The 25,546-nt window shown below is 37.1% G+C and overlaps 1 protein-coding gene and 2 pseudogenes across 6 annotated transcripts in view; 1 reads left to right on the top strand and 2 right to left on the bottom strand.

The window, feature by feature from the left end:
- Positions 1-25,546, top strand: part of SGCD (sarcoglycan delta) — a 1,401,159-nt gene that overhangs the window by 605,955 nt on the left and 769,658 nt on the right. The window lies entirely within an intron of this gene.
- On the bottom strand, positions 7,834-7,952 carry LOC111737725 (annotated as a pseudogene).
- On the bottom strand, positions 15,952-16,311 carry LOC105289922 (annotated as a pseudogene).

Genomic DNA, 25,546 nt, shown 5'->3' with positions numbered 1-25,546 from the left:
TCCTTTTTTTTTTTTTTTTGCCTTGTTTTCAGCATTTAAAAATTTTTAAAATTATCTTCAAATACTGATATTTCTGACATTTGAAAAGCAACATCCACCAGAATGCCATTTAAGAAAATGCTTGTATAGGATAAGCAGATGCTGGATAGTAAATCAATCTGGTGGCATCTTGTTGACATTAAAATTCACACCCAACCCTGTTGATACAGTGGAGAAGAAGTTCCGGAATGGGAGGCAGACACTCTCTGCTCTTGTGAAGAATCTTCAGTCTTCATATGATTTCAGCCTAGTAAATTCTCTATACTGTACTTTTTTTCTTTTACTTTTACTTTTTTTCTTTTACTTTTTTTCTGTACTTTTTAGGAAAATTCAATGGAGATTGGAGGGTGTTAGGCAAACTATCCCATCTATGAGCAGTAGATAAAGAATAGAGCAATCTACTTGAAAGTGTAAAAACATGAAATTTACCTAACTAGTGGCTTAATGTTTTGATTTTAGTAGAACTCTTGAGCAAGTAAAATCTTTCATAAAATAGTAATGTTTGAAACAATAATGATGATGGTAGAAAAATTTATTGAGTGTTTTCCAACACTGTCATTATTCATATACGAAACTGGAGGATAGGAGAAGTAATATATGTACTAAAGTCACACAGTTACTAAGAGGTGGATCTGGGTCCTTGATGATGTTAGAAGCCACCTTCACCAACCTGAAACTCTACTTCCAGACTTCTTTATATACTAGGTCATTATATGCTTTATTGCATTAGCTACTTCCAGTCAAGTGTCTTATGTGAGAAAATACATCTTAAATACATTGTAAGAAAACTCAGCTACTCAGCTATTGACTTATAAGTCTATAGCTGATAATTGGCCGGTTCCTTCAAGTCTGAACTGCTTCTGAGAACCAGCCAGGCACAGTGCTAGGAGCTGAAGTGCATGGTCTCTGCCATTCTTAAAATGCCATTCTTATAGACTAGTGCAGGAAATTATGTGATACATTTTGGGATTAGAGTGATTACCTGAAGAAATAATAGAACACTTAAAGAATTTCTCTCCATATCACTGTGCCTTAGTTTGGGATGCTATGACAAAGTACTATAGACTTGGTAGCTTATAAACAAGAAACTTATATTTTTCACAGTTATGGAGGCTGTTAAAGTCAAGATTAAGGTGCTGGCAGAGTTGGGGAGGGCCTGCTTCCTGGTTCAGAGACAGCTGACTTCTCCATGTGACCTCACATGACAGAAGGGGTGAGGGAACTCCGGGGTACTAATCCCATTCCTGAGGGTTCTATCTGCATCACCTAATTATCTTCCAAAGGCCCCTACCTCCAGATACAATCACAATGGGAATTAGGTTTAACATGAATTTGGGGGGAGGGGAACACAAACATTTATTCTTTAGCATTCTGAGAGCCAGCCAGGCACAGTACTAGGAACTGTAACAGGGCAAGGACAGAACCTCTCCTATTTGTGTGTTTAAAATTACTGTGATGAACCAAGAGATGATTGATGGAGTGGGTTAATAAGAAGCTAGTCTAGTTGGAGATATTCTAACTAAACTTTGAGGTTAATATCAGCCTTTTTCAACAAGAGTCTTACTATCACTGATTCTTGGAGTAAATATACCATCTCACTGACTTTCTTACTTTCCTGATGCCTGAATGCGCGATCATGAGTTCTAGATAAACAGTGAGAAAGAAGAAAGACAACAGTGAGGAATAGGAGGGAACAGAGAAATGGAGGCAGGGAGAAGAAAAGGGAAGAGAGAGATAGGAAGAGGGAAGGTGAGGAAAAGGGCCCAACACCTTTAGAAAGGATAAACATCTTGTGAAGAATGAACAAGATGTTAAAGAATTGAAGGGAAATTTTGGGTCCCTGAGTGAACATTATGTGTGCGTAAACATGGTAACAAATATTTATGATTACTTTTTGAAAGCACTATCTTTTGTTCCTGAAGACTTTATAAATGAAAATATAACTCTGCAATAGTCACTTGTTGAAAGCCTTTCTGGAGTGTGTGGTCCTAGTAAGTCAGTGGTTGTCTTTGGGCCTCAGTTGTCTCTTGTGTAAAATGAAAAGGTTCAGTAAAATGAACCTCTTTTTTTGGAGGGCTAAAATTCTTTTCTAGTATGTTTCCTTTATATTTATTGCTGTAACAATAATTTATTCAGAGTTATTACTTTCATTAGATGTAATTAACAAAGAATGTATATGATTTGATGTGTTTATTTTCACTAACTATAATGGGGCTGTTAATTTAAGATTGAACATCTCCAATAAAATAATCTATTAAAATTTTTAATTTTGTTGCTTTAACTAAACCATATCTTTCTGTACTTTTTTTTTTGGTCAGATCTTTCCTCATGTTCCTTTATTCCTATGCAGTAGCCAACATACATTTTAATAATTTGAGCTTTTATCTTGCTCTTTAAAAATAAAACAAACTTTGCAAGATATTTTGATTTTAGAAGGTTGTATATGTTATTTCAATGTTGTCGTCCCCTTTTTCTAAATGTCAAGCCTATTTCTTAGAGCAGCTTAAAGGGTTGTAGATTTTATTCACATTTATTTATTTCATAATAGCATAGATATCTTCCTTTCATCGCATCAATTATCTCAGTTGTTACAATTAACCTTCCTAAGTTAAATAAAGACAAAATGAAGAACTAACTGTTGATAAAATCCATCAAAGATGTTTTGTGGGAAAACATTCATCTGATGAAAAGTAGATATCTGAAAAATTTTACAGTAAAGAGTAGATAAAAAGATTTAGCTTAAAAAATATCAGTCATGTGATTTTTGTGGGGCAGAGAGGTTTTCTCTGAGTAATTTTCCTTTAATGTCTGCTTTTTACTGATAAAGTCCATTCAGTGCTAGAGTGAAGTTCCCAGGGAACTACCAATAAATCATTATGTTTTCCAAAAATGCTCTTTCCTATTTGTCATTTAACTGATGCCAGATATGATAACCATATGTAAAAGTATAGCTTAGGTGGTCTATTTCACAGAACAAAAAATAATGTTGGGGTTGCAAAACTCGCACCTAGTTCTATGCCTTGACATTGGCAGACACTTAAAAGGTACTTGTTGACTAAACCTGGATTCTTATGAAGAGACATGTTCCTTAGAATAAAGTGGACCAAGAAAGAGGTACTAATCCATGGTCTGTTGTTCTGAACATTGGTGCACTTTCAGCCTGATCATTTCTTCTTGAAGGCTGGGGACAAACATCTCAGACCATGTAAAACCAAATCAACCACCATACATTTCTTCTTTTATGTTATTGTCAGTTCTTAATTTCTTCAAAAAGTTTCCAGTCGCCAAAAACAGTCACCAAAAACAGCCGAATTCTGCCTTTAGCATGAACATAGAGAAATTAAATTAATTAGAAGAGCAGTCTGTTTGAAACATAGAAAGTTCACCTCAATACCACAGACCAATGTTTCTCAAAGTATCACCTTTGGACCATTTAAATAAGAGATAGATATGATGCTAATCATAAATGCAGATCCTCAGGCCCCACCAGACTCACAGGCAACACAATATTTATGAGCATGCTTAGAAATATTCATTTTTAACTGGTTTTACCAGGATGTCTTCAATTGCATAAAGTTAAATTATTATCTCCATAAAGCACCCCTACTGTGTTTTTAGTTGTGTAGCTATTCTGGGAACAAACCACACATCACCACAATTATATTTTGTGTAAAAAAGTAATGCTTTCAATAAAAGCCCTGGAATGTAAACGAATGAAACTGAGTACTGTCTGTCATCGTATACAAAAATTAACTCACAATAGATCAAAGACCTAAATATAAGACCTAAAACAATAAGTTGCATGTAGGAAAACAAAGAATGGATCTTGGATTTAGAGAGGATTTTATGAATTTCACCTCAAAGGCAAGGGAAGAAAAGCAAAAATAAATGAATGGACTATATCAAACTAAAAAGCTTCTACACGGCAAAAGAAACAGTCAACAAAACAGGCAACCAGCTGAATGGGAGAAGATATTTGGAATGTTTGTTTTAGACTCCCCTGATTCCTGTGTCTTTAGGTATCTTGATGTTAGATGTAGAGGTAACTGATGGTAGGATTTTTTTTAAAAGGAAGAAAGGAAGGAGAAAGAAATACATGAATACATGAAACTGTTTGTCATCGTCGCATCTAACAAGAAAAACAATGGCTCCATATGTGGAAGGGAAGTGAGAAGAGGTTAGATAAGCATGTTGGGAGTTATGGGCAGTGTGGGGTATGGGATGCTATGTGGCAAGCTTGGAAGTTTTTATTTTATTCTGCATGCGGTGGTGAGCCACTGAAGTTGGAGCAGGGGAGTGAGATGATTAAAGCTTGTCTTCAACCAGTAAAGAAAAGCAAACCATCAAGTGGATTTACAATGGAGAGGGCAATATGTTTGAAACTGCAAGAGATTTTTGTTTGCAGGCTTGAAAAGGATAGGCCTGTACATATCCGAATTCAACCGAGAGCAAAGGGCTCGCTAGAGAACTAAAAACAAAACACCCCCTGATCAGAGAAACACCCTATGAGCGAAACCTAATCAAAGCCCTAAATTTCACCACTCCTTATTACACTCCCAGGTCACTGTTGGAGGACAGTCCTTTTCTTCCAGATACGTTCTGTGTTGTTGAGCTGGCATCCTGCATGAGATTCTTTTGAAGGCTTGCTGGTTGATTCTGTAACCTCAGAACATTTGCTTATGATTTGATAGTTTTCTAGGGAGACTTTGTTGGGTTCCTGCCTGGCTAGAATTTTGGTTTGATTATGAAAAAGTTCAGTTATCTGGTCATCTCTTAAAAAGTTCCTTTGGACATCAGTTGCAATATATATATATATATTTTAAATAGCACTATAAACAGTTAAGTAGTAAAACAGTAGTGTCTGGATTCTTCTTGCTCTTATTTCCATTAAACAGTCCTTGATAACTCAAAATCTCTATTTTTTTGATGGAGAGATAGAGGATAATTTATTCATTCTTTTACTCAGCAAACACTGAACACTCAATTATGTGTCAGGTGCTCCCTAAGAGGTTGGGTAGTCCCACAGGAACATTTCACAGGAACATTTACTGTGAAATGTGTAGGGACAGGTATTTCCATGGCTAATTAATGGTTACCATTGTTAGGATAAAAGCACAAATTATTCATCTGGCCTCTTAGGCCCTATTCTTTTTAGCCCCTCATAGCTTCTAGCCACATCTTGCTCCACTGTCTTTATATTAGACATGTCAGCCACACTGCTCTTGTTTCTAATAGCACCTCACACATGCCAAGATCCTCTCCAGCTCAGCGTTTTTCTGTTTGCTCTTTCTGCTTCCAGGAATGTCCATTCATCTCCCATTTGTCCGACTAGCCTCCACTCATTGTATACCGTTCACCTTAAATTCTTTCTTCTTCAAGAATGCCTTCTTTGTCTTCTGAGGCTAGTTTTTTACCTCTCGCTATATATTCTCATTACTCCCTGTGTTTTCCCTTTATAACATTTATCAGCAATATAATTGATTGTTTTCATAATTATTGCTTAATTTCTATTTTCTACTCTAGACTCTAAGCTTCATGGGAGAAGGGATAGAGGCTGAGTCATTCATTGCGGTAATGTCAGCACACTGCCCAGCCCATAAACGGCACACAGTACACATTGTTTGGATAGTTGAAAGAATAAATATAAGATGGTAAGTGCAGTATTTAGTATGCATGTAACATAGGGAGGGCATACCAAACTCAATTCGGAAGGAACACGAAAGGCCCTGATACCAGTGCTTTCAGCCTAATATCTACTTACCACGCAAAATATTGCCCTATATCTCTGCAAGATCCTAAATCATGTAAATGTTAATGAGAAGAAGATAAACCAAAAGGTTTCAATCAATGGACATTTTCCTAGAGAGTACACAAAATAACCAATGATTATTTTTTATAGCTCATCAATTTACATATAATCCTTTCTGATATTAAGCAAACCTTCTACTACCCAGTTTAGTAACTTTAACAAATTTCTGAGGGACTTTTTTAGGTTTAATTTTGTATTAGTACAGCCACTATATGTTATTTATCTCACTTATTTTTGTTTATTTTAAACATATCTGTGTTATTGTCCATGAGCTCAAATCATGTTCTACCCAGACTATTTATTTTAGACTTTCATGTTCTCTTCAAACTGATGACAATCCTTGTTTTTATTTACCAAGTTTTGCTTGTGTGTTATACATCCTTTAAGATAGTTCATAGAGAAAATTGTAATCCAAATTCATGAAGTTGAGACATATTTGTTGCTTTCAACATGATGTTAGAATCCAAAGGATCTACCCAGATTATTAGTTGGGCAACATATGAAACTATATACATGTGCATAATAAAAACAAACTGACTAGATATTTTGAAGTTAGAAAATGTAAGGTTCATTCAGTCCATTGAGCAAATTTACTGAGTATCCCCCAGGTGAAAAACTTTGTACTAAGTTAAATTGAAAATGGTAAAAGAACAAAAGAAGATTTGGTCTCTTCAGAATTTGAAATTCATTTAGAAAGGGAAAAACACACAATCTAACAATTGAAGAAAGCTCCAAACACGATGTGTTAATAGAAATAATTAGTTATCCAGTAGATAGTAAATATTGATGTGAGAATTACAGAAGGAGAGCTTCCTAGAGGAGATAAGTTTTGAGCAAAATGTTGAAAGTGTAAGAGGTTATGGATTTGTAAGGAAAAGGCAGGGCTGTGACTTTTAATTGAATGAGTAAGTCATGTATAGGTCCCACTAAGCATGTTAGGTTAGTTAATAAAGTAATAGTAAAAATATACTGGGAAATTACGTGAGTTTTTGAGCAAGTTGCTAATGTAAAAGTAGCTAGGGTAATAAAAATTACTAATTTTTAAAGTTTTGAGGATGTATACATTTAGAAAGTTTTGAGGATGTATACATTTAGAAAGTAAGTCCCTTATTAGCCTGAAGCCTGAACACAACTATTGTTTAACTGTTTTTGTTTTATGTATTGCTCTCTGAATTTTCACTGAATATGTATATTTTATGTTGTTGCAATCGTAGTGTATGTAGCATTTTGTGATTTGCATTCTCATTTAATTGAATGTCATAAATACTTTCTATGTTTATATATAGTATTTACAATAAGTTTAACAGTATAAAATTCCATCCCGTTGATATATTGCTGTTTACTAAATCATTGCCGTATTGTTGCATATTTAGATTACATTCTGGTTTTATTTTATTCTTAGTAATGCTTCAATAAATACTGCTATACATATACTATTTCCTTCCATTCAATTATTTTTAGAGTACATATTCACAAAAATAAATTTATTGCATCTAAAGGTTAGAACATTTTTATAGTTCTTGCTGTTTGCCATTCTGATTCTTGAAAGATTCTGCCAATTTTACTCTGTATATGGGAGCTGCTTTTCTCATATCTGTGCCAACAATAGGTTTACTTGTTAGAAATTTTTTGTTAATTTTATAGACTTAAAATGATACTTTAAGATTAAGTTAATTATGACTGCTTCCTTGTGAGGATGGTAATTTTCTTGATTCATTTGCTTATTATTTGTGTTCTTATTCATGTAAATTACTTAATCTTTTCATTTGGCTTTTTAGTTTATGATCTCTATTCTTGCCAAATATAAGAAATATTTATAAGATGTCAGATTTTATATAAGGCCAGGGGAGATTATTAGCTGAAGAGCAAAACAAGAGAACTTTTTGTTCTTCCAAGATGAAGCCCTTGGTTGACTTCACAGATTGCAAGGACTTTGTCAGCTTACAATCCCTTATTTATTTTATTGTTATTATTTTTATTTTTTATGCCTACAGCACCTGGTCTTCCTAGGTGGTCTCCCATCCAAGTACTAACCTGGCCCGACCTTGCTTAGCTTCCGAGATCAGGCGAGATCGGGCTTGTTCAGGGTAGCATGGCCGTAGACCTGAATATATTTTAATACATAAAAATAGATAAATATACTACTTCCATGGTTAAAAAGGCAGGTTATGGGTTCACTTTTTTGGACTCTTCACTCTTCTGGCTGCTAAAGCACCTCAGAAGAATTAGCATTAACATTATTTTACAGTAGGAGATATATGTACTTTAAAAAATAGCCTGTTCTTGACATTTTGATTTTAAGTTACAGTAAAGCAAAGTTGTTTTAGAATAGAGGCATTATAAAGTAAGCTTCGCTGCAGATTTTCTGAAGAATTAGGCATTCAGAATATATTTTTCCTTATTCAGTTCAGTAAACACTTTACCAAAAGAACATGTTGATTACTGGGAGGGATATGAAAATGAACCAGATTATGATGTAGCCCTGAACAAGCTCTCAGTATAGCAGGAGAGATAGGATACATACATAAATAGCAACAAGTATAGAATTATAAGAAAATTCTCTAACTGGAGAACAAGTAAATTTTATTTACATATAGAAGAGCAAGAAAATTACTTTATTGGCTGGAGGAGCAAAGATTATCACAAAGTATTAAAATTATTCCAATAGGAAGAATTCAGAGTTTGGAGAAGGGTATTCAAAGAAGAAACAAAGAGGCAAGAGGCAGCTTATGGCAACAGGTGTGATGAGGGGAGATGGAAGGAATGGACAGAGTTCAGATTAGGCTGGATGTCCCTCAGGTGAGAGGGACAAGGCTGGAACAGTCATAGGAGGACAGATGGAGAGGTGTAGCTTTGGGATTTTATAACTCCTTGCTTTGGGAATGGAGATACTTGAGGAGGAAATGTTCTTCTAGCCTGAACATTCTAAAATCCCAGATATGCTTTGAGAAACCTTAATGACCCATTTTCTTAAAATTATCTATCTATCATTTATCTATCTATCTATCTATCTATCTATCTATCTATCTATCTATCTATCTATCTATCTATCTATCATCTATCTATCTATCATCTATCATCTATCTACCTACCTACCTACCTATCATCTACCTACCTACCTACCTACCTATCATTGATATATATAGCTGAAATTGTATCTTGAGGGTTTAATTTCTTTGCATTTCAGCTTTTCAGTATTCAGTAGTTTGCTCCCTAAATGGAAATAATCCAGGGGTAATATGCCAAAGCAATTGGCTATTGTGAGTTCAGTAGGATTTGATTATGTTAACCTTTCTCTCACTTGACAGTTGGAGGAGTAGGGATGTGTCTTGTGAAAAGTGACTATTAACAACAGGGAATAATAATGATAATATAATAAAACACCTACATGGCACTTGCCATGTGCTTTACCATGTATTAAATCACTTAATCCTCACAATCACCCTACAAAATATGTACTTTTATAATCCCCACTTCACAGATGAGGACACTGAGGCATAGAGATCTAATTACTTCCTTAAAGACACACAGCTCATTAGTGGCAGAGCCAGGATTTGAACCCAGGAAGTCTGACTGAGAGTTCATGTTTTTATCTACCATATGACACTTTTTCTTGAGGATCTGTGGAGAGAAATGTCTGTAGAATTGGATTCTGTTCATGGAAAGCACAAAGAGCTCAGGAAAGTCTCCATAGAAAATGGGTGGAAGAGTTTTGAAAGGGAAAATACAAATATACTAGTGGTACTCCTGTGACCTCAACATTTTCTCAGGAATGTAACTATCAGGATTATAATTCTAACTAATCAAGACCATATAAGCCTTGTTCAAGGACAGATGGTCACTAGACAGTGTGGTGATCTTTTGTTAAGTATATCAATCTTGAATATGTTGTGCCCCTGATATAATGTTGTACATTAGCTATAATTCAATAAAAGAATAAAGTAAATGAAAAGAAGGGGAAAAAGACAATGTAAGCCTTTCCCTTACTTGAACTGTGTATTAAAACATAGAATTCTAGTCATACAACTGTAGCCTGCACTTATTTCACTTAGAAGAATTTGTGAGTAGATGGATTTGGTTATTTTGAGCAAGACAAGAAAGTCCAAGTGCTGTGGCTGTGAGAATGAGTGATATCACTTGGTTTTCCAATCCCTGTGTCATGTGTTTAGGGCCCAGTGCTCCTTTTTGATTCCCTAGCACTGCTTGTTGAAAGGTCAAGCAGTAATCAAAGTCGTAGTCTTTTGCCTGCTCCTTTTGAGAAGCATTTTGCCCACAGACCCCTTAGGAATACTGCTTTGCTTTTGTTTTCCTTAGGATCGGCTCTTCGGCCTATCACAGACAGGCAGTGATGGAAAGAAAGCTCTAGTCTTATATAAAGGAGATTTGGTGATCAATTAAAATAATGTATGTGGAAGTACTTTATGACTTATAAACTGCCATATAGTTAAAAGGGTTATAGTTATAATGGCCTTAGCATTGATATTCCAAGTGACCACTACTTAAGAGTGTCCTTTGTTAAAAGATGTCTGAGTGGTCAAGATCACCATTTTCGACCACAAACAGACTAGGCTTCAATTACTAGCTTTATTCTTAACATCTATATGTCATAGACAAAATGGGATTTACATCCACCCTGGCCCCAGAGGCTTTTTGTAAAGCTTCCATGGGATAATGCAGGCGATTTGCTGAACCCAGCCACCACAGGGAGTACTTGATAAATCTGAGCTCTACAGGTGATGGTAGTGATGGTATTAGAAGTATCATTATAAAGCAAAAGCCAGAGAAAGCAACAGAACAACTCTGAGTAAATTATCTAGCATATACCTGAAACCTAAATCTATCATTTTTAAGCAGAGAAAAACGTACAAGTTAAATTTTAAGAAAACAAACATGTACCTTGAATTTTTAGAAGCTCATTCTCTTTGACCCAGTTTTTCTCACATCTAGGAATTTCTCCTAGGTTAATTATCAGAGATTAAGGTAAAGGCTTATAATCAAAAAATAGTCACTGAAAGTTATTTTTAACAGTGACAATTAGAATGATGAGTCTAAATTTCCAGCCATAGGAAGACGCTTTATTACGTTAGAATACAACTTTGATGTGATAGGAGACTCGTTTTGCAGAATATAACAAAATTATGCTTCGAAAGAACGTATAATGATAAGGAACAGTATTTATTGTTTAAATATTTTTCTTCAGAGAGAAAGCAAGATCATACAGTGATTTTGTTACTATTAACTATATTAATATTAATTAAATATGTAAAATAAATACATATTTTTCAGTTAAAATGGGGATAAAAATAATGGTAGTGCCTATCTTACAGAGATTTTTTTGAAGATTATATGATGATTAATACATGCCTGACATGTAACATTAATTATTAGCTCTATCATCGCCTAAGGTTATTTTCTAAACTTCACTTAAATATCACTGTACATTAACCATCCTTTACTGAGAATCTGTTATGTTTTAGGCATTAAACAAGATGCTGGGAATATAGAAATGATTAAATAAGACCCCTGAGCACATGAAGCTCACATTCCAGTGAGGAGAGAGGTATATCAATAACGGAGCAGCGGACTTAGATCTAACTATTTAAATTCTAAAGTCAGCTCCTAAAGTGGCCCTTCTTTGGACAAATGAATTGCGAAAAGGTACCTTTTCCTCCCACCCAAATCAGCTAACAGTAGCACACGGGTTGGGTTTTGGCCCCCACTGCCCCCTCAGCCTGGCATGTTTGTGCTCAGTTCACCCTGCTCAAGTTCACGCAGAGGCCTTGAAAATACCCTTGAAAAGTCCTGAAATTGGCCATGAAGCACAATAAATAAGATTTGTTGTCTGTACCCCTGGACAGTGATTATTTTGCACAGTGAGGTTTGAGAAATACTGAACTAGATTAAGTGATGGAACAAAAGAAAAATCTATAGGCACTTGTCAGGATAATCCCTAGCACCAAGTGAGAGATGGGTGGAGAATTCTAAAATGTTTCTGCTCAGCTGTAGTGGTTTCTCCATTGTGTTTTAATAATAAGTCTCTGTAACTTGAATGCACATCGATGTTTTTATTTATTTATTTTTATAAGCATTGCATAAGATAATAAATAGGAAAGCATCTAGTACAAGGACTGGCATATAGTACATGCTGTCTACCTATTAATTGATCCACATCTCACCCTTGCTGGGTCATATCCACATACACATTGTGTTTGGGAAAGTTATAGCAAAGTGCTTGCCTCCTGCATCCTATCGTTCCTCAGTGAAGTCCTGCTAACTAACTCTGAGTAGTTACCACTCCCAAGTGCTTGCCTCCTGCATCCTATCTTTCCTCAGTGAAGTCCTGAGGAAAGATACCACTCACAGTCATCTGTGTCCTTTAGGGAATCAGCCCATGAGCTTAATGGCATATGATGTGGCTCCACTGGGATACAATACATGTCAGCACAGTGTTCTGGACAAAACAATAAGGGGCCCAGAGGACAGGCTGACTTGTTTCTGGTAGCTAACTGCACATTCAGTCATTTGCTATAAATTAAAAATTGTAAGCGATGGCTGTGTAAATACCGACTTCAGTATTTAAAGTCAGAGAAGAAGAAAGCATCGCCTGGCTCTTTGCTCCTGTTAGTATAGCTATTACTGGTTTGTCCATATCTCTCTTCTCCTGGGATTTGGAACTCTTCAGCTGCAATGTCATATCTGATGTTCCTGATCCGATCCCAGATTACCACACCAGGACAGTTGGAACAGACTGAAAGAGAGGAAACTCTTAGGGGGAAGGAAATCATTAGCCTGTCATGAGTCACCAGGACCTGATGAAAACTCCAGTGAGAAAGGGCTTACGCTGCAATGGAATGTCAGTATTAACCTTAAATATTCCCACTCTGCTAAACTTGCCTGGAAGCATTTGAACACTCACTGGAGACAGGCATCTACTCTTCAAGAAATGACACCTTTCTGTAAAAAGAATAATGAATTATTTGAAGATCGATTTTTCAATATGAACTATAGTCCTACATAGTAATTAAATTATGTGCATTGGTGAGCAAGGCTGTCTGGTTCACATCCGAACATTTCAGTTGACAAGTTGCTTCAACTCTTTGTGTTTCTGTTTCTTCATCTTTAAAAAGGGGACTATTATAACACCTACCTCCTAGGTTTTATTTATTTATTTATTTATTTATAAGAATTAATGATCTAGTACTCAAGACAATCTGGCAAAGCCTAAACACTCAATAAATGTGTGATACTATTATTATTGTCATTATTATGACAGATAAAAGTTTGCAGGTATTGATGGGTGTAATCATTATTAAATCTATTATTAAAATCTTTATATTACTAAATACTTCAGGAAATACTTATTTCTAAGAGGCAAATTGCTTATAGGGAAAAATGATTTTATTTTATATGTACCATATTTGCTTGTTCAAGTTTTATTTCAGTTTTTAAAACTGATAATGATTTGTCATAAAATTTACCATTTATAGAATATCTTCACATGCATTACCCTCTCCAAGTCCCATTAGAATGGTGAAGCCGAGGCCCTGGGAAATTAGATTATTTAATCTAGGATCCTTGAACTCGTGAGTGGTTAAGACTGGAACCCACATCTCCAGGCCCCACATTCATCATTCTGTTACACCAAGTGGAGGGAAGCCCAACGTGGTGAGCGTGTACAGGCTTTGAATCTTTGTTAGGATCTTGATTTGAATTGCAGTACTGTTGCTTACTAGGTCATGGTTGACAAATTGCCTGATATCACTAAGCCTCCATTTCCTTATCTGTAAAAGTTAGAGGACAATACTTTCTCTAAACTTGCTGTACAGATTTAAAACCAGCCAGGTCACAGGTAGGAAAAGTGCTAGCCCAGATCTAGGTCCATGGCTGTTCCTCAGTAAAAGGCAGTTTCTTCTTCATTTCTTCAGCAATGATAATAAGCCTGGCACACTGCCAAACTGATTTCTTTTTTATTTCTTTTTTTTTTTTTAACCAAATGAGTACTTCATCAGTGAAAGCCTGTGTCAGAGTTTGATTTCAGTTGCACCAAAACCTCCTGTAATCCACGTGATTCCATTCCCAGGCACTCATGATGATTAATGCACTTCCGTGAAAAAAGAGAAGAGACAAGGAGGGAAACGAAGATAGTGGAGAGTGGAGAAAGCAAGCCAATCTCCTCCAGACTTAGAGAACTTGTAGAATTCATTAGCAGCTGAGCAGCAAGGGAAGATTCCCTAACAACGACTTCATCTCTTTTCTCCAGTGAACTAGGTGTTCCAGACATAAAAATAGAGGAAGGCGAGAACGTGTGCTCAGTGGGTAAATGGCGCACTGAGTTCCTCCGTCCTGGTGATGTTTTCTAATTTATTCAAGAATTAATGTTTTGATTGTGAAACAACTGTCTGGTTCTAGGGGGTCTTTGGATTAGACTGTGTGCTCCTAGAGCTTCATTAACATATGGTGCTCAGATTTTAAGGTAAAATGATGGAAAAAGCAGGAGAATGTTAAAGTTGCTAGAAACATGTGAGAGAGGTGGAAGGATGTTGCCTGTTCATACAGTGGGAGTTATTTTGTATATTGATATCTCTATTTCTGTCTCTATCTGTAGCATCTCTCTCTATCATCTATCATCAATCCATCATATATGTGTATATCAGTCCAGGTTCAAGGAATGCAAGTAACATTTCTCAGACACATGGGTTTTTAAACACAGTGAATTTTAAAGGATGCTCCATGGATAAGGTGAACCTTATTACTGATATAAAATGAAATCCATTAGTAAGTCAAGTGACTCCACTCTGAAATATACCCCAAACCTGCCTATTGCTCTTCAAGTGCAATGCTGCCACTCCATGCCAACCACCTTTGTTTCTCATCTGGATTATTGCATTGGGCTACCAACTGGGCTCCCAGTAGCCACTCTTTTAGCATCATAATCATTTTCTACCCAGCAGTTAGAATGATTTTTTAAATACATAATTCATATCTTCTCTGCTTTAGAATCTTCCAATGGCTTCCTTATTTCTTATTACACTTATAATAAAATCTAAGTATACTGGCATGGTCTACAAGATCGGACAGAATCTGACTCTTCTATTGCTCTGATTTCTCTCTTACTATTCCCACTTTAATCCACTCATTCCACTTGCATTTAACTTTCTTTCTGATCTTACAATTGGCCAGACTTCCTTCTTCCTCACGTCTTTGCATTTGCTGTTCTCTCTGCCTAAATGGATCCTTTTTGGCATACACCTCTCAGTCCAAATGTCACCTGTTGTAATAGATCTTCCCTCCTTCCCAGCATAAGGAACTTTATCTGAAGATCCCTAAGCGAAGTTATGTTGTTCATTTATACACTCACTTGTTTATTATTTGTCTCTCCCTTAACTACAATGCAGTCTCCATGAGAGCAAGAACAATGTTTATTGTTTCCTGTTGACATACTTGGTATTTAAAAGATGCTCAAGAATCTTTGATGAATGAATGAATGAATGAATAAATGAATGAATACATCAAGACTGCATGCCCCATGGACGAATGAGTGAAAAAATGAATGAATGAATAACTATAATCAGACAGCAGGATCCTCAGGTCAGGAACTGGGCCTTGTCTTCATTTCCTGTTATACTACTTTGCATATAGGTGCTTAGTCAATATCTGTTAAATTGGATCCATCCAAAATACTTATTTTTCTGTTACGTGAGAAAAAGTATTCCTTATGTACGATGAAATTTAAAAGTATGCTTTGATAGTCTCCTCTGAGAGGAAGCATGCTTTCTGGGTAACTAACCATTCCAATTTGCCCAGGACATAGGGTTAGTAGGTCACCCATCATGCTTTCCCAGGCTTTAGAGTCAGAAAGACCTACAGTATCAATTAAGAATTGTATTTAGCTGCTAGTAACAGGAGCCAGAAACATGATTATTTTTAAACCCTAAGAGATGATTCTTTCATGTAAAAAGAGTACAGATGTAGGCACATCAGGGCTGGGTAGCAATTCCAAGGTCATTAGTGATCCAGATCCTGGTATCTTGGAGTGCATGACTTAGAGTAACCCTGTGTTCTTTTTTTTTTTTTTTTTTTTAACAATTGATAAAAAGGCCAATTTAAGCATTTGCAATGGTGACTTCAACTAGGACTTCTGACTCAATACTGATGGAAGTAATCTGCTTAACAATCTCAGAAGGACTGTGTAAGTCAATGAGTCACTTGTGGATCCTCATCTGAAAACGATCCCAAGTCTTAGAACCTTCCCCACAGGGAGTTTTTCTTGTAGTGATTCTCAAAGTCTTGGAAGACACCTGAACTGGTCCTCTCACTTTGCAATTCTTGTCCTTTGTACCTCTGATCAAGTCAGCACACACCTTCTCCAAAGATTTTCCATTATGGCTGGTCAGAGTAATTCTGATTTGGTGAATCACCACCTCTGGTTCCATGGGTGTTTTTCTGGTATCTTTAAAAGCCATGACTGTGGCACGGCTTCCTGCGAAGAGTGGTGAGTCAGAAGCAACAGCGAGCAGAATAAAGCTCAACTGAAGCTGCTACCGCGTCTTCCTCCAAGAGGCCTCGTGTTCTAATATAGCTGCTGGAGCTCCTTCAGCCATCACACCTACAAACCAGACAGACACTATGTCAGCTGACTGCCCTTCCATGTGTTCCATCTAAAACCTTCTGTTTGCATTTCACTGGCTCTCTGTAGCTAAAAGGGAAGGTGGATAATATGAGATAATCTTTTAGCTAGGCACATTTCCTCCCTGAATAATTCTTAATAATGGGCTGTATTACTAAGAAAGAGAGACTGGGTAATGAGAAATACATACTTAGCAGCTTCTGCCTCATCTGGATTTACCACATCCTGGCTGAGTGACTTTGTGTGGGTTCATTTCTCTGTGCCTACTCCTAAATCTGCACTATGGTTATGAAACAAAAATAATCGTAAGGGCTGCCTTTATATTGGGTTCTGCTGTATAGTCTGGTATATACATTATGGTCACAATTATTCTGCAAGGAGGTATTATTATTCTCATTTAGATGAGAAAAGTGAGGCTTAGCTAAGTGGAGATAAGGCCAAAATTTAAACTCAGAGTGGTTAGACTGAACACCCATTCTTTTCATTACACTTTGCTTTCTTCCTCATTGGCTATAAAGATTAAATGAGAAATTGAATATAAACTGCTTGACATGTAATTTTTTTTGAAATTAACCGAAGCAATATGTCTGTAACAAGAATATTTTTGAATTTTTCACAATAACAAAATGTCCATGGTAGATGCTATGTATAGGAAATGTTTTATGTCATCTCTAAGCCACATGAATCTGATGAACAACTCTTCACCTTTGCCAGCTTCCTACCATCCCCCAACTTCTGCTGTTCAAAATGAACTATAAACCTAAAACTAACTCTAAACTTAAACCTAAGCCTAACCCTAACCCTGACTCTAACCTTAATCTTACACCTAAATTTAACCCTAATCATAACCCTAACCCAAAACATAATCCTAAATGTAACCCTAACCCTAACCTTAACTGTAAACTTAACCCTAAGTTTTATCCTAATCTTAAACCTAACCCTAAACAAACAAATGAACAAACAAACTTCCGGTGTCGAAGAGCTCTCCCTGCCAGGAAGTTCTGTTAGTCTGACAGAAACCACTTCTGTTTTGTCTTTTTTGTTGGTGTCTTCCCAGTGGGGAGCTCAAAGACATGGCCACTGTTTTTCAAATGTCACTTGAAAGCAACAGTTGTGTCATTTCTCACTCTTTTCTCTGTCAAGGTAATTTGGGGGTGAAAAAGGTCTCCTTTGAATTGTTGAGATGAAAATTCTCTGTTACCGGGGGGCAAGATGAGCTATACACCTTTTTTGCATTGGCAACGAACTGGTCATGGAGCTCGTGCCTCTGTGAGCCTGTAGCCTAGCAAACTGTCCTCATATTGTTCTGTTCAAGGGGTCAATTTTTCAGAAAACCCATGAAGTTTAAAAATATCTCCTTTTCTGAAATCTACTAGAGGGATTATTCTCCCTAATAATGTCTTGTAAGTGGCTGCTGTCTGACTCTCACAAGTAGCACTAGACTTTTCTTTCGTGCCTTTGTAAGAGATTTTTTTTCCCCCAAGACACATTGAACTCCTTTGCAGAGAGCTATAGCTCTATTTATTTCCAGAGAAGAATAAATAAGAAAAAATCAGGGAGAATATTCATATCCTCCAGCCTCGAAGGAGGCTGCTCAGAGCTGAATTTGGGACACCTGGTTTGGTAAGATAACTCATAGCCTGTTTGGGAGTCCACTTTGGAGGAAAGTGCATAGAAGAACACGCATCCAGAGCAGCTATTACTTTACTTTTTAATTGATCATCGTGTTCTTTTTTAAAAAAACTTCGTTGGTTTGGAAAAAAATATGGATGATACATAATCTTAGAGTGTATAATTTCCGACAGGAGTATTAGAGAATTGAGTAGGAAAAGTTATGGAATGAAGTCTCAGGTTACTGATTCAGAATGATACAAATCATAATTAAAAGGAACACTCATCAGATGCTTCCAGTGTGCCTGACATTGTTCTAAGATCTTTAAATATATTCTCTCACTTAATTCTCCAAATACCCAAAATAACGATGATGACAGTGACATCATTTCTATTCATAGGTGAGGGAATGGAGGCCCAGTGGCTTGATATTTTCCCCCACGTCACTCCATTAGGAAGTGGTTGAGATCGGATTTAGATATACTGTTCTCCACCAGGGAATTGCAGTGTATGAATCTGCTAGAGCTGTGGTAACGAAATGCCAGAGACTGGTTTGCTTAAAAAACAGGAATTTATTTTCTCACAGTTAGGGAGGCTAGGAGTCTAAGGTAAAAGGTGCTGGCAGGGTGAGTTTCTCCTGAAACCTCTCTCCTTGCTTGCAGGTGGCCACCTTCTTGCTGTGTCCTCACATGCTCTTCTCTCTGTGCCTGTGCACTCCTGGTATCTCTTCCTTATTTTTATAAGAACACCAGTTCTATTAGATTAGGGCCTCACTGTTATGACTCATTTAATCTTAATTACATTTTTTACATGTTAGAGCTTTAACATATACATTGGGGTGCGTTGAACACAATTTAGTCCATAACTAGAGCCAATGCACTTAACTAGTGCACTCAGCTCTTCCTATGATGTTAGGATTTTGATCATATTCGTTATAACTTCTCTGGCCCTAAGTCTCTCATGGATTAAAAGAAAAAGAGTTTCGTTTTTCTTTTTTAAATAGCTTTATTGAGGTAATATACAATAAAACCTGCACTAATTGTTTAGTTTTTAAAGACTTCTCCCACTCTAAAAACTTATGATTATGAAATAGATATTCTATAATTCAATAACAAATTTAGTCATTATTGGTATACAATTAAAATGGGGTCATGCTAATGCTGCCTCCTGTGCAGGTTCAGGAGTCCTGGGATTTTCTCTGAGGCTACGTCGGTACTTCACTCTGTAATTACCAGTGGTGTTATTGGCAACTCTTTTTTTCAAACACAAAGAATGCAACTTTTCTTCTCATTTCTTTATGACTTTATCCAACAAATATCCCTTATTTGATATATGCCAGACAATTTTTTTTCAGGCTTTAATTTATTGAATGCTTGGTATGTGTGAGGCACCCTCTGAAGGTTCTGCATTTATTATATCTGATTTAGTCTTTCAATAAGCATATAGGTTTGTATAGATGGGAAAATTGAACATTCTATGGTTAAAAAATTTGCCTGAGGTCAGTCAGCTGGAAAGGGTAGAGCTGGTATTTGAACTTCAGGTCTGTCTGATTCCAAAGCCCGAGTTCTTAGTCCTTAAGTCACTAAGATGAACTGTTACTTGTGATCCTGAAAGACTCTCTTATGTCTTCATCTGCTCTTGGGGTTTCAATTTTTGTTCCCATTGATTGCCTCTCCTTGGTATCTGTGCCTGTCTTTTTTCTCTCACTTTCTCTTAGTTCATTTCATCTTGTACAATGCACACAATATGAAAGAAAGAGATCTGCCTCTGTTTCTACTCTCAAGTGTAATTGCATTGCCTTTTTTTTTTTTTTTTACCCTTTACTAATTAAATAGTGGTGGCAAATGTAGATATTGTCAGACTGACAGGAGACAACAGACTGAGAAGTACACTTGCTTATTGAAAGATGCTTTCCTTTTTCACTGACCGGACATTACCTGGACTTTTGTATGCCATCGCTTTGTGCTTTTCATTGTTTTTAAATCCAGTTTACAATTAGAGCTTGCAAATTGAATTGCTTTCTCTGAGGAGCCACAGTTTCTCTATTTGCGGGTACCACTCCCCGCCTCCTGTCTTGCTCTGCTGAAATTAACATGGTTGATTTTGTTCCCTGGTACTGCAAACTGGCCTGATCAGTAGAATCATGATTGTACTTAGTAATTGCTTCCACCGAGTCTGTAGGGAGAATGGATATGAGTGGTGCTTGGCCTGATGTGGAGAATGGAAGCTCTCTGGGGAAGTACACAGGAACTTAAGGCAACGATTCTGGGGACTAAAGAGAGCTGTGTCTCTCTTTACTCACACTCAGAGTCATGTGGTGTTTACAGAAGCCATCAAGAGCCCTGCTGTTGGAAGTGTCCTCTTTGGAATCAGGATAAATTCAAAGACTTTGTTATTTGTTATAGCTTCCAGGTGCTGCAAAGGGAGCCATATTAACTCCGGATATTCTAGCTTAACATCAGCTCAGTTCTGATGATCATTATGAGTGAAAAACTTAATATCTGGTCTTCAGTACTTCAGTTCCATGTTTCATCTCAAAAAATTTGAATTAATTTTAGCTCTACAAATGAAAGAGGATTAGTTTCATACTGAGAGACCCAGGGTGCCAAATGAGAGCCATTGTAGCTATATGGGTGATAAGTGTCAGGTCACTGGAAGTTTTGAGGGACTCAGATCTAGATGACCTCTAACATCCTTTCTGTTCCTGAGATGCACGAACCACCTCCAACTCCCAGCCTCACTTCTCAGTGTTCTCCATTAGGAAGCACCCTACATCTCCGTAATATTTACTGACCTGGTTGCCCCTCAACTCCTCAGTCTCTTTTATGTTTCTATGCCTTTGTACCTCTTTTTCCCTATATCTGGAAAACTTTCCTCTGGTGTTTTCTGTGATTGATTCCTAGTCTTCAGGGTACAACCCAAGCATCACTACCTTTCTGTATACCAACCCCTATCTTGAGGATTGAGTTAGGGGCTCTGTTCTCTTCTCAATGCTTACCTTTACTGTGGTACCTGTCACACGGCATCATAACTGTTGGCTGCCTGTCCTTTTTCCCGCATGTGAGGTCCATGACAATGCTATATTTATTTTTTTAATCACATGTGGTGGACATAACTGGAATACAAAACATTGTAGAATAGATCAATGAAACAGAATAGCAATTGGTTATTTTTTGTGTATAGAGCTACAGATTTTTAAAAGATTATTTCGATTAGCATTTAAAATTTAAGTAACACTATTTTTTAAGCTTTACGATACCTAGTTTTTCTCTTTTATGTACCTTTTCAGCTACACTCTTTCTAGGAATTATACATACTTTTCATGGACTATTGTCAGTGAACATGTACATCAGTTTTTAAGAAAGTCAGAAGGTATTGAACTAAAGTTTATAGTTAATTTAAAAGGGAATGATCATGCAGTGCTTATTTCTGTAGGAAAACATATTTTGTATTTGTTGTCTCAAATACAATGCGTAGGAAAGTCTGGTGAATGGTTTGTTGAATCCCATATAGCAACTACCCCTTTTATCTGCAAATTGTAAAGATGTTTCTGGCAATAACGGGCATTCAAGAGACCTCCTTTCCAACAGAGGGTGCTGCTACTCCACCAGCTATGATGGGCCCCAACACATGAAGACATTAAAAGATTTATTCTAAATGCCTCACAGCTGGCTACTTAGAATTATGATTAAGTTCAGCTGGAGCCCAATTGGAAGATTTTAAACTGAGGGGGAAAAAGTCTACCTGCTTATTTTTCAAGCTCCAGTCATGTTACATGCTACGTTTCAGCACTTCAGGTTAACCAGGTCTCACGGAACTATGTTTAGAGAGCCTCCCTAGTTACCCCTACATGATGTATGAGTGCCTTTGCCTTTCAAGGAACTCACGTTTGCTAAGTGCATTTCTCTTTCTCTTTCTAATAATTTTAGACTGGGTCTACCTAATTGGCCTCTGGCTACGTGAGAAAAGTGAATATGGAATGTAAAATGATTAATAGTTTCAGCGAATGGTCTAGAGAATGCATTTTCTTAGAGACCGGCTGCTGAGGTGTAGAAGGAGCTCAGCCTTCTTTTCATGCTTCCTTGCTTTTGCTTCTGGTCTTCTCTTAGCTTTGACTGACCTTGCCATTTCTCTGCCTATTAAATACCCAACATTCCCTAACAGCCAGCCCAAATACCCATGTAGAATTAAATGCTTGTTCCCATATGCTCCCCCAGCTACTTCCTCATAATTATTAATAACACTTGCTTTATTTCATCTTATATAATTATTAACTGTCTACATATTTGTCTGTCCTTGAAGAGTGAAATACCCCAGGGCAGGAACTAGGTCTTCTTCATCTTCACACTGGTGCCAATAGACTGTATATAAAAGGTGTCCAATAAATATGTATTGATTTGAAATGAGTGTTGAGAACTGTACTACATGTCAATATTGAACTTGGAGTAACTAAACAATCAAAGCGAAAGGGACCCTTTAGAAATGCAGTTTTCTCTATGTGTAGGTAAGAATAAAAAAGATGAAAAGTATATGATAGGTAAATTTGACAAACTTTGTGGTGGAGATAGAGAGTGTGCTCCAATTTAGGACATGGTTTTTTTGGTAGATTTTGTCAAAAGGTGGTACTCAAGGGTTTTACTTGTTAATATTTTTTCTGTCTCGAGGAAACATTAATTTTTAGATGGATGCAGAGGAGGTAGTGCTGTGCCATGTTTATACCCTGTCTAGCCGATGTCAGCTGCCTTTGATGGTTTTTTAATGATTTTTCACAGTTACATCTTTTCTTCTTTGTGACAAGAGAAGTCACTCAGGTCTCCCCCGTTATTCTTCTCTGACACGATGTTTATGATGAAGATGGTGTTTAGTAGGGTAAATGCACCACGGCAGATGCCCCACCAGTGGTCCATGGAACTGTTCCTGAGAAGCTTTGGCTTTCATCATTGTTTCTTAAACCAAAACCTTTATCACAAACATAATATCTGCACCATATGAAAAACGGAAACAATTAACAGAAGCATATATGGTGTGAAAAGGGAGATTCTTCTTTCACATGTTCTTCAAATCCTACTCTGCCCTCCACCCCAAGAACCACTGTTTCTATTTATTTAGCAATATTTACACACACACCATTTTTCTTTATAATCACTGTTTTAATCGCTCGTTTTACCTAATGACAGAAAACAATTATAGTCAGTCCTAGGAAAACTCTCCTTACAAGTTCCCCTTTGCCTTTCCTTCTTCCCTGCGACTTATCTAAGTACGAGGAATTTAAGGAGAGCTGTGGCTTATGGAGTGAGGAGACAGCTGAACCCCATAAAGTCTGTTCACTCTAGCATTTTCTAGGGTATGCAGCATCCTGCCCAGTGCCAGGTGTGGCCCCCATGCCTGGGCATTCAACAATATTGCTGGCAGTTCCATTTGGTTCTTGATCATACTGTTTATGCCACTGTCTGCTGGTCCATCCAAGAGCCCTTCAGGTGTGTTGACTTTCTTTCCTTCTCCGCTAATGAGGAACAATTCTTCAAGGATAAGGGGACCTTGGTGGGCTATCTTCTACTGCTCTCTCACCTCCTCCCACCCTCATCTAATTACGCTCTTCAGGCTTCCTCCTGCCTTGGCAGAGTGAGAACCTCCTTCATAAGTGCTCGTCACCGAGGTTTGGAGGGAAAGTGAGCACTGGGCATCTTCACTCTCGAGCCCCATATTTATCAGAGGGCCCTATTTTCCCTATTCCCTTGAAGTCATCCTTGAGAGAGAAGGCAGAATACAGAGACCTCAGAGATTATGACCAGTTTGCCACACTCTTATTTCCCTTCTTCCTTGTTTTTCTACCTAGGGAAAGCTATCTCCCCACTATGTCTTCAAGGGTAGAAAACACACAAACAAAAAGTGGTTTTACAAGTATTTTACATGTGAATTTCAGCTTTTGAAATTGAAATGTCCAGAATTGGGTGCATTTTTCTCTCTCTAGTTCTGCTGAGACATCTTTACCTTAAGGATAATGGTGCCCCTGAGGTGGGGTTAAAGTATAGAAAGGACCTGGGGGAGAGCACACTCTTTCACTGCTCACAGAATCATGTGGGCCCATGCAATGCACGTATATAGTATTTTAATTGCTTTGTTTCTGTTTGTTTGCTCTTTGCATAAATAGGATCACACTTAGAGTATTGTTTGTGATGTGCTATTTTTAGCAATATGTGATGAATGTATTTAATTACTGCACAAGTGTTTCTTAAGCGTTTTAGTCTGCTTGGGCTGCTATAACAAAATACTATAGACCAGGCGGTTAAACACCAGAAATTTATCTCTCGCAGTTCTGGAGGCCAGAAGCCCAGATCAAAGTCCAGCAGGGTTTGGTTTCTGATGAGAGCTCTCTTTCTGGCAAGTGGCACTTTTTTCTCTGCATTCTTCATGCGGCCTTTTTTCTGAGTGCACATAGAGAGGGTATTTTCTGATGTCTCTTCTTACAAGGATGCTAATTATGCCCAATCAGAACCCTACCCTTATGACCTCATATAATTTTACCTCCTTATCAGCCCTTCTCCAAATACAGTCAGATTGTCGGTTAGGCCTTCAACATAGGAATTTGTGGGGGTGGTGGTGGGGGGCACAATTCAGTCCACAGCACTTAGTATGGAACCATATAAATGCCTTTTATATTTTGAATATCAACCCTTTATTACAGATTTTTTTTTTTAGTACTTTATTAAAGCATGATTCTCCAGGCTCATGTATTTTCTGCCCCAGTAAGAATCAGCTACTTCTCCAAAGAACTCTGGTTCCTTTTACTGAAGAAGTGTATTAAAAACCAAGATCTGGACACTAGGTGTGCTCAGTGCTACTCAGGTAGCAATGGCCCTTTCAGCTAACAGAACAAATAAATATATGCGTGTACATATAACTGTGTATATACACATAACTCCAAATATTTCTACAAGTATCTGTATCTGTGTGAAGCTAAACGTGAGTTTATTACTGATGTCTACACCTCTAATCCATTTTCATCTGGATCATTCTAGCCTCCACTCCTGCTTATCTGTAAATTTCCACTCTAATAAAAACCTGGCTTCCAACATCCATCTTCATTTTCTTAATGTTCAGTTCTAGTATACATGTGTAACAGTATCAGAATTGTTAACTCATATTCTTTCTGGAAACAACTTTTTTCAACTGGAGTACAGTGTTTTATGTACAGTTCTTTTTGCCCTTAGTCTTACAGTCCACTTAATGTCCAGAATTACTTAGAATTGAACCTTTCCCTCCAGCCCAGCTCCCCTCAGAGAGGCTGGTCATAAATTTGTAATACAGTTAGATTCTCTTGTCACAGAATTCATTCTTTCCTGGGATCTCCCAACTTCCTAAATAATATTTTAAATTTATATACATTAAGATTCACTATTTGTACTATAAATTTCTATAGGTTTTGACAAATGGAGATCATGTATCTACCATTACAATAT

Source organism: Pteropus vampyrus, unplaced genomic scaffold (genome assembly GCF_000151845.1).
Source record: "Pteropus vampyrus isolate Shadow unplaced genomic scaffold, Pvam_2.0 Scaffold30, whole genome shotgun sequence".
In the NCBI taxonomy this organism is placed as follows: Eukaryota; Metazoa; Chordata; class Mammalia; order Chiroptera; family Pteropodidae; genus Pteropus; species Pteropus vampyrus.
This window is presented reverse-complemented; position numbering and strand designations above follow the sequence as displayed.